Source organism: Nuphar pumila, chromosome 17, assembly GCF_984573655.1.
Source record: "Nuphar pumila chromosome 17, dmNupPumi1.hap1.1, whole genome shotgun sequence".
Taxonomy (NCBI): domain Eukaryota; kingdom Viridiplantae; phylum Streptophyta; class Magnoliopsida; order Nymphaeales; family Nymphaeaceae; genus Nuphar; species Nuphar pumila.
In genome coordinates, this window is record NC_143265.1 from 8,167,365 (window position 1) to 8,179,405 (window position 12,041).

Consider the following 12,041-nt stretch of genomic DNA (forward strand, 5'->3'; position numbering starts at 1 on the left):
TCTTGCTCTCGATCTTACAAGAGTCTTGACCGGTAACTGCCAAATGCATGCCCAAGTTGTTGAAATATAGACAATTTGTCAGTTACAGTTAATTGTTCTCCATCGTCATTATGAGGTGGGCATGTATAGCGTGTTGGAATATGAAGTTCAAATTACATAGATAAGAAATTTGAAATCTCTTCCAAAGTGTATGTCTCACAAATAGAGCCATCTGCCCTTGCTTTATTCCGAACCTCTTTTTTTAGGTCAAATATGCATCTGTCAACAATATACATCTCGGATTACAATAAATTTCTCAATAGCATTGAAAAGAATTTTTTTTTAAAACATATACCTTTCAAATGGGTACATCCACTAATATTGCACAGGTCCACCAGCCCTAAGTTCATATAGCAAATGTATGATCACATGTTCCATAACATCAAAAAATGCTGGTGAAAAAATCTTCTCTAACTAACAAATAGTAGTTACGATAGATTTCTCAAGATTCTTTACCTCAGATACTACGATTTTTGAGGCGCACAATGTTCTAAGAAATCTACTCAACTCGAACAATACCCCCATATAGGTTTGTCTAACATATCATAGAATGCTATATGTATCAACTGTTGCATAATGACATGACAATCATGGCTCTTCAACCCATATAGTTGTCTCTCGTCTATCTTCACAGACCAAACAATGTTAGAGATGTATCCATCTGAAAATCTCAATTCTCTAAACTATTGACATACCTGCTTTACTTGATCTGGCTCACGCACGTACCTTGCCTTTGGTTTCGGTATTTTATCATTGTACTCTTTTAGTTCTAATTCTAGTCTTTACATATTACTTTTAAATCCATACGAGCCTTCGGATTATCCTTCATTTTTTCTTTCACATTCATTATCGTATTGAATACATTATCAAAGATATTTTTTTTCACATGCATGATATTGAAATTATGTCGTATCAATAAGGTCGACCAATATAGTAGTTTCCAAAATATAGATTTCTTTGTCCAATTGTGATCCTTCCTAAATCCAATAAAGAGCCTCGCACTACGGGCATCTGTTAGTTCACATGGAAAGTATCGCAATCTTTTTAAAATCTCTATGCCAGACAACCTTGTGGGTTAATCTTCCATTTCAGTTGTGCCTACTTGAAACACTGTTTTTTGTCGTCGGAACGGATGATCGCTGGGTAGAAATCGACGGTGACAATCAAACTAGCACGACTTCCTTCCATGCGTCAATCTAAACGATTTTGTATCTTCCATGCAGTACAAACATGTCAACCTCACATGTGTGCTCCAACCAGATAACATACCATATACAGGGAAGTCACTGATTGTCCATAGAACCGCAGCCTACATATTGAAGTTTTATTTTTTATGGGCATTGTACGTGAGAACACCATCATCCCATAGTATTTTCAATTCATCGATCAATGACCTTAAATATACATCAAGATTGTGATTCAGATACGTTGGACAAGAGATTAATAGAGACAAAAAAAGATTTTGACGCTTCATACACAAGCTTGGAGGAAGGTTTTATGGGGTGACAAATACCGGCCAACAAGAGTATGGGGTTGATCTACCCCCAAATGGATTAAATCCATCTGTACATAAACCTAGCCTAACATTTCTCACTTCCAATGTGAAGTTCTGAAGAGTACGATCAAAGTGCCTCCAAGCTTCTGCGTCTAAAGGATGTGTGATATTGTTTTCATCATGTCGAACTTTATTTGTATGTCATATCATTTGTTTAGCTGTCATCGAAGACATATAAAGTCGTTGCAATCTAGGAGTGAGAGAGAAGTTGCAGAGTGACTTATATAACACTTCTTTTGACCTTGTGCTACCATTTCCCTTTGTCTTTGGCTTGAACCGAGAATGTCCACATGATGGACATGATCTGCTATTTTCTTAATCTTTGAAATACAACATGCAGTGATTGAGACAAGCATCTATCTTTTGATACCACATACCCAGAGCATTGACCATAACCTTCACACGATAGAGATTTTGTGGCAATTTCTCATCTTTGGGCAACATACTCTTCACAATAGAGCACAAACGGTCAAAACATGATTGACTCAAATTATACTTTGACTTCAAATTTAGTAGTTGAAGAACTGCAGACAAGATAGTGTGACTCTCGCAACTATTCTACAGTGGCTCATCAACATCTCTAAGTAAGTTATAAAATATACTAGCAGTATCGTTTGTTGCTTCTTCCTCTACCCCAGTTGGTGTACCACTATGTCCCATAGCAAAACCCATTTTTGGTCCTACGACATCAAATATCAAATCCACATATGGATTATCGTGCACCACATTTACTCGTGTGTTAAAATTATGCCAAAATTCTTCACCATGGAGCGTCAAATTCTAATAACAATTAACAAAACCCTTCCTGTATAGGTGATGTTTAACTTCATGATGTTTTACAAATTGATTGTTCTTGCACATCGTGCAGGGGCATCTGATCCGACCGGTGGGATCCACTGTAGTGACACTTGCTGTTGCGAATTCAATAAAACTGACAACACCATCTATATATTCATGTGACACCTCATTAATAACAATCCTACGGTGCATTCATTCACGGTTTGCAGTCATTTTGTCCTATAATATTGCAGATATTATCATCATTAGTTAAAAGAGAATCTTAATAATTCTACGATGAAACAAATATCTAATTTATTTTTTAATTCTTATTTGGTGATTATTTGTGAGCAATTTTTTCTTTAAAGTAATACGTAGATTTTCGTGTGTAACATCATCACATCATATTTATACAAATCACTAGGATATTTAGAAATTTGAAATCACATTATATAAAATGATACATTCATTTGAACAAAAATTTCATTATACAATTTCACATAAAAGGCATAATCAAATGGAAAATTACTTCATGCAAGCATGGATACAAACACATCAAGCATTGCAATGCATTCAAATCATTCATATCAAAACAATATCAAACATGTACCTACAGCAAACACACTCCAATATCTCACTAACTACTATCATGCCTAGCATGGAATCCGTACTCCAAAAATAAGAACATTTCTATTCTCATATATTAAAATCATGCTAGCATGATCTCCAAACTCCATCAAAGCAGTCCTAAATATCCACAACTAAGTGAGTGTGTGAATAGAAAAGTGTTGCATCTAATAAATTAAATAACATGTGATGCGCTTGCATCACTTACTCTCCACGGGTATTTACCCAATTTGAATTGCTTTTGCCTTTGCATTTTTTTCTTATTTCTTTATGCATTGAATTTTTAGTCACATGTGATGCTTTGCACTAAGCATCGGGCAATTAGCTCAGCAATGTACCTGTGAAACACATATATAAAAAACAAAACAGGGAGGGGGCTCGACCCCTCCCTGGCGAAAAAAAATGCAAGGGAATTGGCCCCTCCCTCTCTTCTCGTAAGACAGGGGGCAAAAAAAATATAGGGAGGGGGCTCGACCCCTCCCTGGCGAAAAAAAAGGCAAAAAAAAAGGGGGGAGGGGGGCGAGCCCCTCTCGGGCATCTTGTAAGACAGGGAGGGGGCTCGGCCCTTCCCTGGCAAAAAAAAAGGGGAGGGGGTCGAGCCCCTTCCGAGCATCCTGTAAGACTGGGAGGGGGCTCGGCCCCTCCCTATAAAAAAAATGACAAAAAAAAAGAGAGGGGGTTGAGCCCTTCCCGCGACTCTCGTAAGACAGGAAGGGGGCTCGGCCTCTCCTTGACAAAAAAAAAAAGGAGGGGGCCGAGCCCCTCTGGCAACTCCCGTAACACAGCTAGGGGGCTCGGCCTCTCCCTGGCAAAAAAAACATAGGGAGGGGGCCGAGCCCCTCCCGTGACTCCTGTAACACAGGGAGGGGACTCGGCCCCTCCTTGACAAAAAAAACATAGGGAGGGGGTCGAGCCCCTTCCGCGACTTCCGTAACACAGGGAGGGGGGCGGGGGGCGATGGGAGGCGGGCCAAGGGGCGACGGAAGGCGAGTCGGGGGTGACGGGAGGCAGGCCGGGGAAACGCGGCAGAGACAAAACAAAAAAGAGAAAGAAATAGGAAAAAATTAGGGATTTACGGGAAAATTAGCGACGAATTCGCGATGGCCAAATTTCGTCGCTAAGTTGTCACTATTTGGTGACGACTTAGCGATGAAATAGTTATGCCGCTGATCCGTCGCTAAGTTGCGGCGGATATGGTGATGGAATAAAATCCATCGCTAATCCATCGCAAAGTAGCGGCGAATTATCCACATAATATTTTCCATCGCTAAAATCATAAATAAACGATATTTTAGCGACGAATATCTTTCTCTCATTAATTCGTCGCTAATTGGCGGCAGATTTTGTCTATCGCAAATATCCGTCACTAATTAGCATTTTTCTTGTAGTGATATCTTGATCCTAGCCATCCAATTGCATGCATCTAAACTGCTAACAACAGTCCACATTCCCAATTGTTCATATGAGCCGCATACTTTCGATGGTATGATAAATTGCACGTCATCTTTTGTTTTTGAAAAAGAGTAAAATAGATTTTATTTATGAATAAGGCACAAGGCCTATGGCGATGAGAGATCGACCCCCAAGCTTGCTTGAACAGATGGACGATCATTGAAAATGGGATGAGTCCAAGAGGCATCCATCCCTCACCATTTTAGTTTGACCATAAAAAATACATCATAGAGAATATAAAGTAATATGTCATAGAGTTCAATGTTCTTCCTGAAAATCTTACTATTCATGTGATCATATAATAAATTTGTTAATTTACCATAAAGCATGCTTTAGATTAACTAAGTTAAATGGTAAAATATTATTTCTAATAAGAATAAAATGACGTTGTGCATTGCACCAAGATGACACTATTTAAAGAATTTCTATGTTTAAATTGCCAAATGTGAACCAGAATAAATTCAGTCATGCAATCGGATCTGCTTGAAAATGCACAAGTAAACCAGATTCTACTGATTGATAATGTGTGTGTGTGCGCACATGCATGCATATCCGAATTATGACTTGAAAAACAAGTGATATTATGGAGATAAACCGTTTTGATTCGGATCGGATGTGGCCAATACTATATTCGGCAATAGGATGTTGGCTAAACGGATTTGAATTCGGATTCAGATTTGGTTTTGGATGGTGAAAAGCTCATAAATGGATTCAGACATCCGTGAAATTCAAATATTTCTCTTATACAGTAACAAAAAATGAAAATCATACATCCAATTATAATCAAATAATTTAGTCAGATATTAGATAAATTGATTCACTGACATCCCTAGGTGATATGCTGAATAAACAAAAGGGTTATTTACAAAAGCTTAATTTTTTTCTATAATTCATGTTTATACCCTGAAAATTAGGTAATTCAAATGCATACTCACTTTTATGTTTAGCTATTAAAATGATATGCCACAAAGATAAGATACGGATAAGACATGACATGCCAGTTGAGTTCAAAGAATGTTTGAAAATTAACATAGGAAGACAGACATTTTTAGCTTTAAAGCACTAAAAATATATTTTTTGATATTTTAAAATATATATATTAAAAATATTAATGCAATAGTTGTACATGTCAGAGTCGTGTCATAACGTGCCCGACTCATGTCACCTATGACACTTCCTCTAGATGGCATGCCACTGGGACATAGTTCAAATGCATCTGTGATAACTATATTTCACCTATGGATAATAATCAGTAAATTCCAAACAATACCAACCTTACCATCATTAATCTCTGTTTCTTTATTTATAACAAAATGGTACACCAACTCTCTCTCTCTCTCTCTCTCTCTCTCTCTCTCTCTCTCTCTCTCTCTCTCTCTCACAGGTACCGTTTTCTTTAGAGGAGATCAAGCTGTTAGGAATTTATCCAATTTCAAATCTTCTAGATCGGATGGTTTTTCGGTTGACTTTTACAAATTATATTGGGAGACAGTCACTCAAGACCTTCACGCTCTTTTTGCAGAGTTTCACCAGAACGCAAGATTGCCATTTGATTACCGTCGGTTCATGATGGTCACATTTCAGACCGATCTCAATATTGGGTGCTTTAAGAAGGATCGTTGCTAAGGTATTAGCAACGACACTAAAAGGTGTCATCTCATCTCTTATTTCTCACACCCAGCTCGGCTTCATCCCAGCTAGAAGCATCATTCATGGCTACATCATTGCATCTAAGGTGGTGCATTCTATGCAGGCCTTTGTATATGTCAAAGCTAGATATTTGCAGGGTCTTTGATTCAGTGTCATGGATCTATTTCTTTCAAACTCTAGAAGCTATGTGATTTGGGTAAGGACGATAGATCAAACAGATTATCTTTAAGGATGAAGCAGTGGCAGTGGTGAATGGCAAAAGGGGAGGGTCATTTTTGGTGGAGTGCGGGCTCCAACAAGGGTGCCCCTTATCACCATTGCTTTTTAATATTGCAGTCAAGGGGCTTGTCGTTTTGATGCATAGAGCAGTCGAAGCAGGACTTCTGAACCCCTTTTCTTTGATGGGTTTTTTTAGCATGTGGTTCAGTTTGCAGATGATATTATCATTTTTGGAGAAGCTTCTTTACCACAGATGACCATGATGCTTCTCATTCTAAAGATTTTTGTTACTATCTCAAGGTTGCACGTCAATAAAAGGAAAAGTTTCATCTATCTATTCAACGCTCACAGAGAGACACTCAAGCGGGAGCATCTACTATTTTTTGTTGTCCAATGAATGAGTTTTCGACCACCTACCTGGGGTTGCCATTACAAGTAATTCAGCTGCGTGCCCCGACGTGGACAAAAGTTATTGAAGTAATTCATCATCGATTAAGTTCTTAGAAGGCCAGATATATGTCCATAGGAGGTTGGGTTACAATGATAAAGTATGTGCTTTTTTCGTTGCCTTCTTATCTCTTATTGGTGTTGCAGATGCCTTTTTCAGTTGTCAAAGATATTAATATGATTTTAAAAAGCTTTCTATGGAACAGATGTCTTGGCGGCAAGAAGAAGCACCTAATTGCATGGCCATTGATAACACAACCTGCACAGCTAGAAGGCATGGGCATTCTGAACCTTAAGCTCAGAAATATGGCCAATATTCTCAAATGGTGGGCTGATTAGGATTCTTCCTCGGATCCCTCGGCTATTTTTCTTAGATGCAAATATCACCTTCATCAAGGTGATTTAATCGATTGTCTTAATATGATGCGCATGTCGAGTTCTCATTTGTGGAAAGCATAAAAGCAGGTCCTCACGTATTGTAGACATTTCGGAGGGACTTCACCAGATTTTTTTTTAATGGGCAAGGGACACATCTGGCGTAGTTACCATTGCTAAAGTTTATGGATCGCTGCATCCTCCTGGAGTCGATTGGTTACCCAGGGATCAACTATGGGAAAATGGCCCCACTTCACGATTTAGGATCTTAGCATGGCTTATATTACATGATCGTGTACAAACCCAACTCAACCTGAAATGGTGGAGCTTTCAATTTACCAATAAATGCATGTTGTGTGGGTCGCAAGAAGAATCCATGGAGCACCTCTTTTGGTACTGCCACATCACGCAAGAAATGTTTCAGGCTATGTGGACGGTTCTTGAGGTGCAAGTCAGAAATGACTTCATTTTCAGAGATCTCATTCGGGCCTACAAATAAGGCGTAGCAAAAAATGGAGATTCATCTAGAGAACATGATTGTTCAACTTGTGGTGGGTGATTTGGACTACACGACGTGATTTATTGGGGTGGGCGTGTAGTCTTGACGTTGCTGGTGCACCAGATCAACTATGATGTCTTGAATGCCATTCGCATTCGGTGGGAAAGTGCAGGGTTGCTTGGTTTGCTGGCTGTGATTGTTTAAGCTTAACTCCTTTGTTGTTGTTTTTATGTTTTGTTTCTTCATCTGGTCCTGGGTCCAGCTCTCGTTGGTCCAGGGGTCTTTTTTTGCAATGTTATTGGAATTCTCTCTCTCACTCACTCAGTGAATATGTTTTCTTTCTCTGTCCCAACTCTCTGAATATAGATCCCATCATACGACAGTATCCATCGTATGTTGATCTTAGCCATCCAAGAATGCTTAAGATTAATCCAAATTCTCACCTGTAATGTAGATTAATCCTAAAATCCAGATGCATTTGTTGGACAGCCAGGATCTATATGGGATCTGACGGCATTTTTTTTTTTAGGGAAGTAAAATTCATTAAAATAGCAAACAGAATAGAATAACAGCCCAGATGAAGAGATTAATACATGGGACATTGGTTTACTGTTTGGATCCCCATCTTTTGGATGCAGTCTTGTGTATTTATTCTTTAGGAAAATAAGGTCCAAGCAAAAAATCCAGCACGCGAGGAGGGCCCAACGCTCCAAATAGCTTCCTTGGGTTACAAACCCATGCTGTCATTTAGAGTAGCTGAATAACAGGAAGACACCGCTAACACACAATCATTGGAGAGGACACATTTGATGCTTGACAGTGGCTGATCTTGTGACCCATATTTGGGTTTACTTCTTTTTTTTTATCATTTGAAATTTAATTTAATTTATTTTGAATATTTTTTATTTAAGTCATTTTATAATGGATATTGGATCCTTGTGCTTGATTAGTATCTTAATTAAGATAAGTTTTATCTTTTCTAAGAGCAAGTTATGTAGTTTGCTTTGATTGAGATTTGGGAGACTATAAAAGTAGGAGAGATCTACTTAGAATTCAGAGTTGAATCTTTCGAGATTGTTATTTTTTTGTTAATTCTAGTTATTTCTTGTTTTCTTATCATTTTCAATAATTTTTTTGAGAGTTTTTTTTTAGTATTTTCTTGCTTTTCTAAATTCTGAGCATAAGAGTAACCTATAGCCCTCTTCTTAAGTCATCTTGCTTTACAAATTGAATGAAAAAATGAAAGACCTTGATGAGGCCTTTCCATATAATCGACCATTCTCCACTTGCATAGGAACGCCTTGTTGAGTTAAGAGAGCTTTCTATTTCTCAAACATCCTCTTGCAATGGCAGACTGGATGACATCCCAATTGACAAGAACTTTAGTTGGCCCCAAACAGAGCCGTACCTGTGTTTTATGGGGCCTAAGGCAGAGGGAAAAAATGGGCCCCTTATTAATAGTAGGAGTTCGGGGGCAGTGCCTCCGAATTTTTTTTTTTAAAGAGTCAAAATAACAATAAAATTTGCATTCACATTAAACAAATATAATATTCTAAATATTTATATTATATTAAATAAAAATAAGGGGAGCTCGGGCTTTAAACATGGGGCCCTAAAATTTTTTTGGGCCCAGGGGCCCTGAGGCCCAAGCCTCATTGGCCTCTTTACAGGTCCGGCTCTGGCCCCAAACCATCCCACATGCATAGTTTAAAAACTACAGGCGTTGACCCGACTTTAACAAAACTCGGCTTAGTCATAGGCTAACTCGGCCAAGTCATGGGCGAGTCATGCATATATATGCATCTATAATATATTTTATATATAATTACACATATTATATGAAATATAATATATATATATATATATATATATATATTATATAAAAATATGATTATACATATATTAATACAATTATACATTAAATATATTATATAATGTATATTATATATATAATATATTGATAAAATACTATAAAATATAGATAATGTATACAATATTTTATATATTTTATATATAATATAAAAACATGACTTAGCCGAGTTGACCCAGCTGAGCCACGAGTCACCTGGTTTTAAAACACTCCCCACAAGGTCTTAAAATTTGTTGTAATTCTTGCCTCAACCTTCTCCAGTAAAATGATATATGGCTAAATGGTAAATGAGAAGGCATCTTAGAACATGTCGACTGGCTGATTGGGTGCCGACCATGAGTCAATCTGTTTTTGAACCCTTTCCTCTGCTTTGACCAAATGAGGTGATAGGCATGACAAGTCCCAAATATTCAAGTGAACAGGGAAGCAAATCATCAGGTCATGCTGAACATGAGCATTTTTGCACATGCCGACATCGTGGCTTTGGATGAATGCCACGTCATTTTGTTTACTTTTGAGCTTTTTAAAATGCAAATCGGTTGGCCACGATATCGGCACGAGCAAAAACGCTCATGTTCAGCATGACCTGATCTGCTTTCGCTAAAGAATGGCAGTCAAAAAGTCTTTCAACAAGTAATATGTGTTGATGAGGTGTATTCAAGCATACAATTCTCTTCCCTAAGGGAGCTGGGTTGGGTGCAGTGTTGTGAAAAGCGTTGAGGCGTGTCGAGGCGCTCTACCAAAAAGTGAGGCGAGACATAAAGCATATGCTTTTAAAAAGAAAAAAAAAATTCAAAAAAAGATTTATAAAAAAAAAATATCTAAAAATATAAATAAATAAAGCAATACTTTATTGATGAAGTAACAACTAATAAGAAATAAAAACTCTCAAATAAATACTAAAAAATATGAGATCAACATATAAAAGTAACTAAAAAACTGATTATTAATTATATAATTAAAAATTATAATATCCTATAAAGCAATAAGCAATAGAAAATCTTAAATAAGTACTAAAAATATGAGATTAACCTATAAAAGTAACTAAAAAATTGATTATTAATTATATAATTAAAAATTATAATATCCTATAAAACAATAAGCAATAGAAAATCTCAAATAAGTACTAAAAATATGAGATTAACCTATAAAAGTTAAAAAATATGAGATTAACATATAAAAGTAACTAAGAAACTAATTAAATACAATTTTTTTTCTTTCTTCTTTCTTCTTTCTTCTTTCTTCTTTCTTCTTCTTCTTTTTTGAGCCTCACACCAAGGCGAGGCAAGGCGCACCTTTTGCACTTCAAGGCGCGTTTTTAATAGCACTGGTTGGGAGTTTATGCATTTGGTGTTCCCAAGGTAAAATCTTGGTCAAATTACTTTGGTGGTCCGGTTTGGAATCCGGTAGCTAAGATGAAAGTTTGTGCATTTGGGATGAGAAGTGAAGCCCTTTCTCCTTTGTATTTACACTAAAGAATATGGATTTGGCAACTGCCACTTCTTCAAATGCATAAAAGCACATGATTCCATTCCAAACATAGACATGTTTGACTTCGAGGTTAAACCAAAGATCAAAATATCATAAGATCAAAATATCATGGGCATATTGCAATTCATCGAGAAGTCAAACGAATTTGAAACTGAATTCTCAATGAAACCGGGCGATGTGATTTTGCGAAACAAAGGATAGTGATTCTTTGTGTGATCTTGTTAAAGCATTGAGAGGGGATAGAGGGCAACCCCCTCTTCATTTTAAGCCGTTCACCTCTTTCACCATTGACTGATAATGCAATTTGGGAAGTAGAGAGCAACTCCATTATCCAATCGACAAAGTGAATGGGTAAAGCCATGTTTAGTAAGCATTGCTTTAAAAAAAACACCATGTTGTATCAAAAGCCTTATAGATATCAAATTTAAGGAGGAACAAGGGCTTACCACAACCATTGAGAGAGTGCACGCGTTTACCATTAAAACTGTGGGTGTCAATGAGTCGAGTTTGGTTCGGACCCAGGTGGAACCAGACTTGGACCAGATTTTTGGGTATGGTATCGGGTCGAAACCCAGGTCTAATCGAATCCACTATAAAAAAAACAATACCCGGACCCAATAAAAACTACATGAACCAAACCCGGACCATACCCACTAAAACCATATTTTTATCATTTTTACATTGAAAATTTGTGGGTCTTAATTGGAACTCGGGTCAGATCTGGGTCCGGTATAAAATTTTACAAACTATGTCAGTGTCCATGTATTAATCAGACCTTCAGGTTTGGATCCGGGTCTTAATCGGGTTTTCTTATTTATCACCATATCCGGAATCTATAGGGTTTGGTTTGGGTCGGGTCCGGGTATAAACCAGACCCTTTGACACCCCTAATTAAAACCCCTTCATGGATCAGCCTACCCTTGATAAAAGCTGATTGAAACGGGGATGTGAGGGAGGGCAGCATCTCCTTCAAACGGTTAACAATCACTTTAGCAAAAATTGGCCTAAACCTGAGGCTTTTGGAATAAGAATAAAATTTG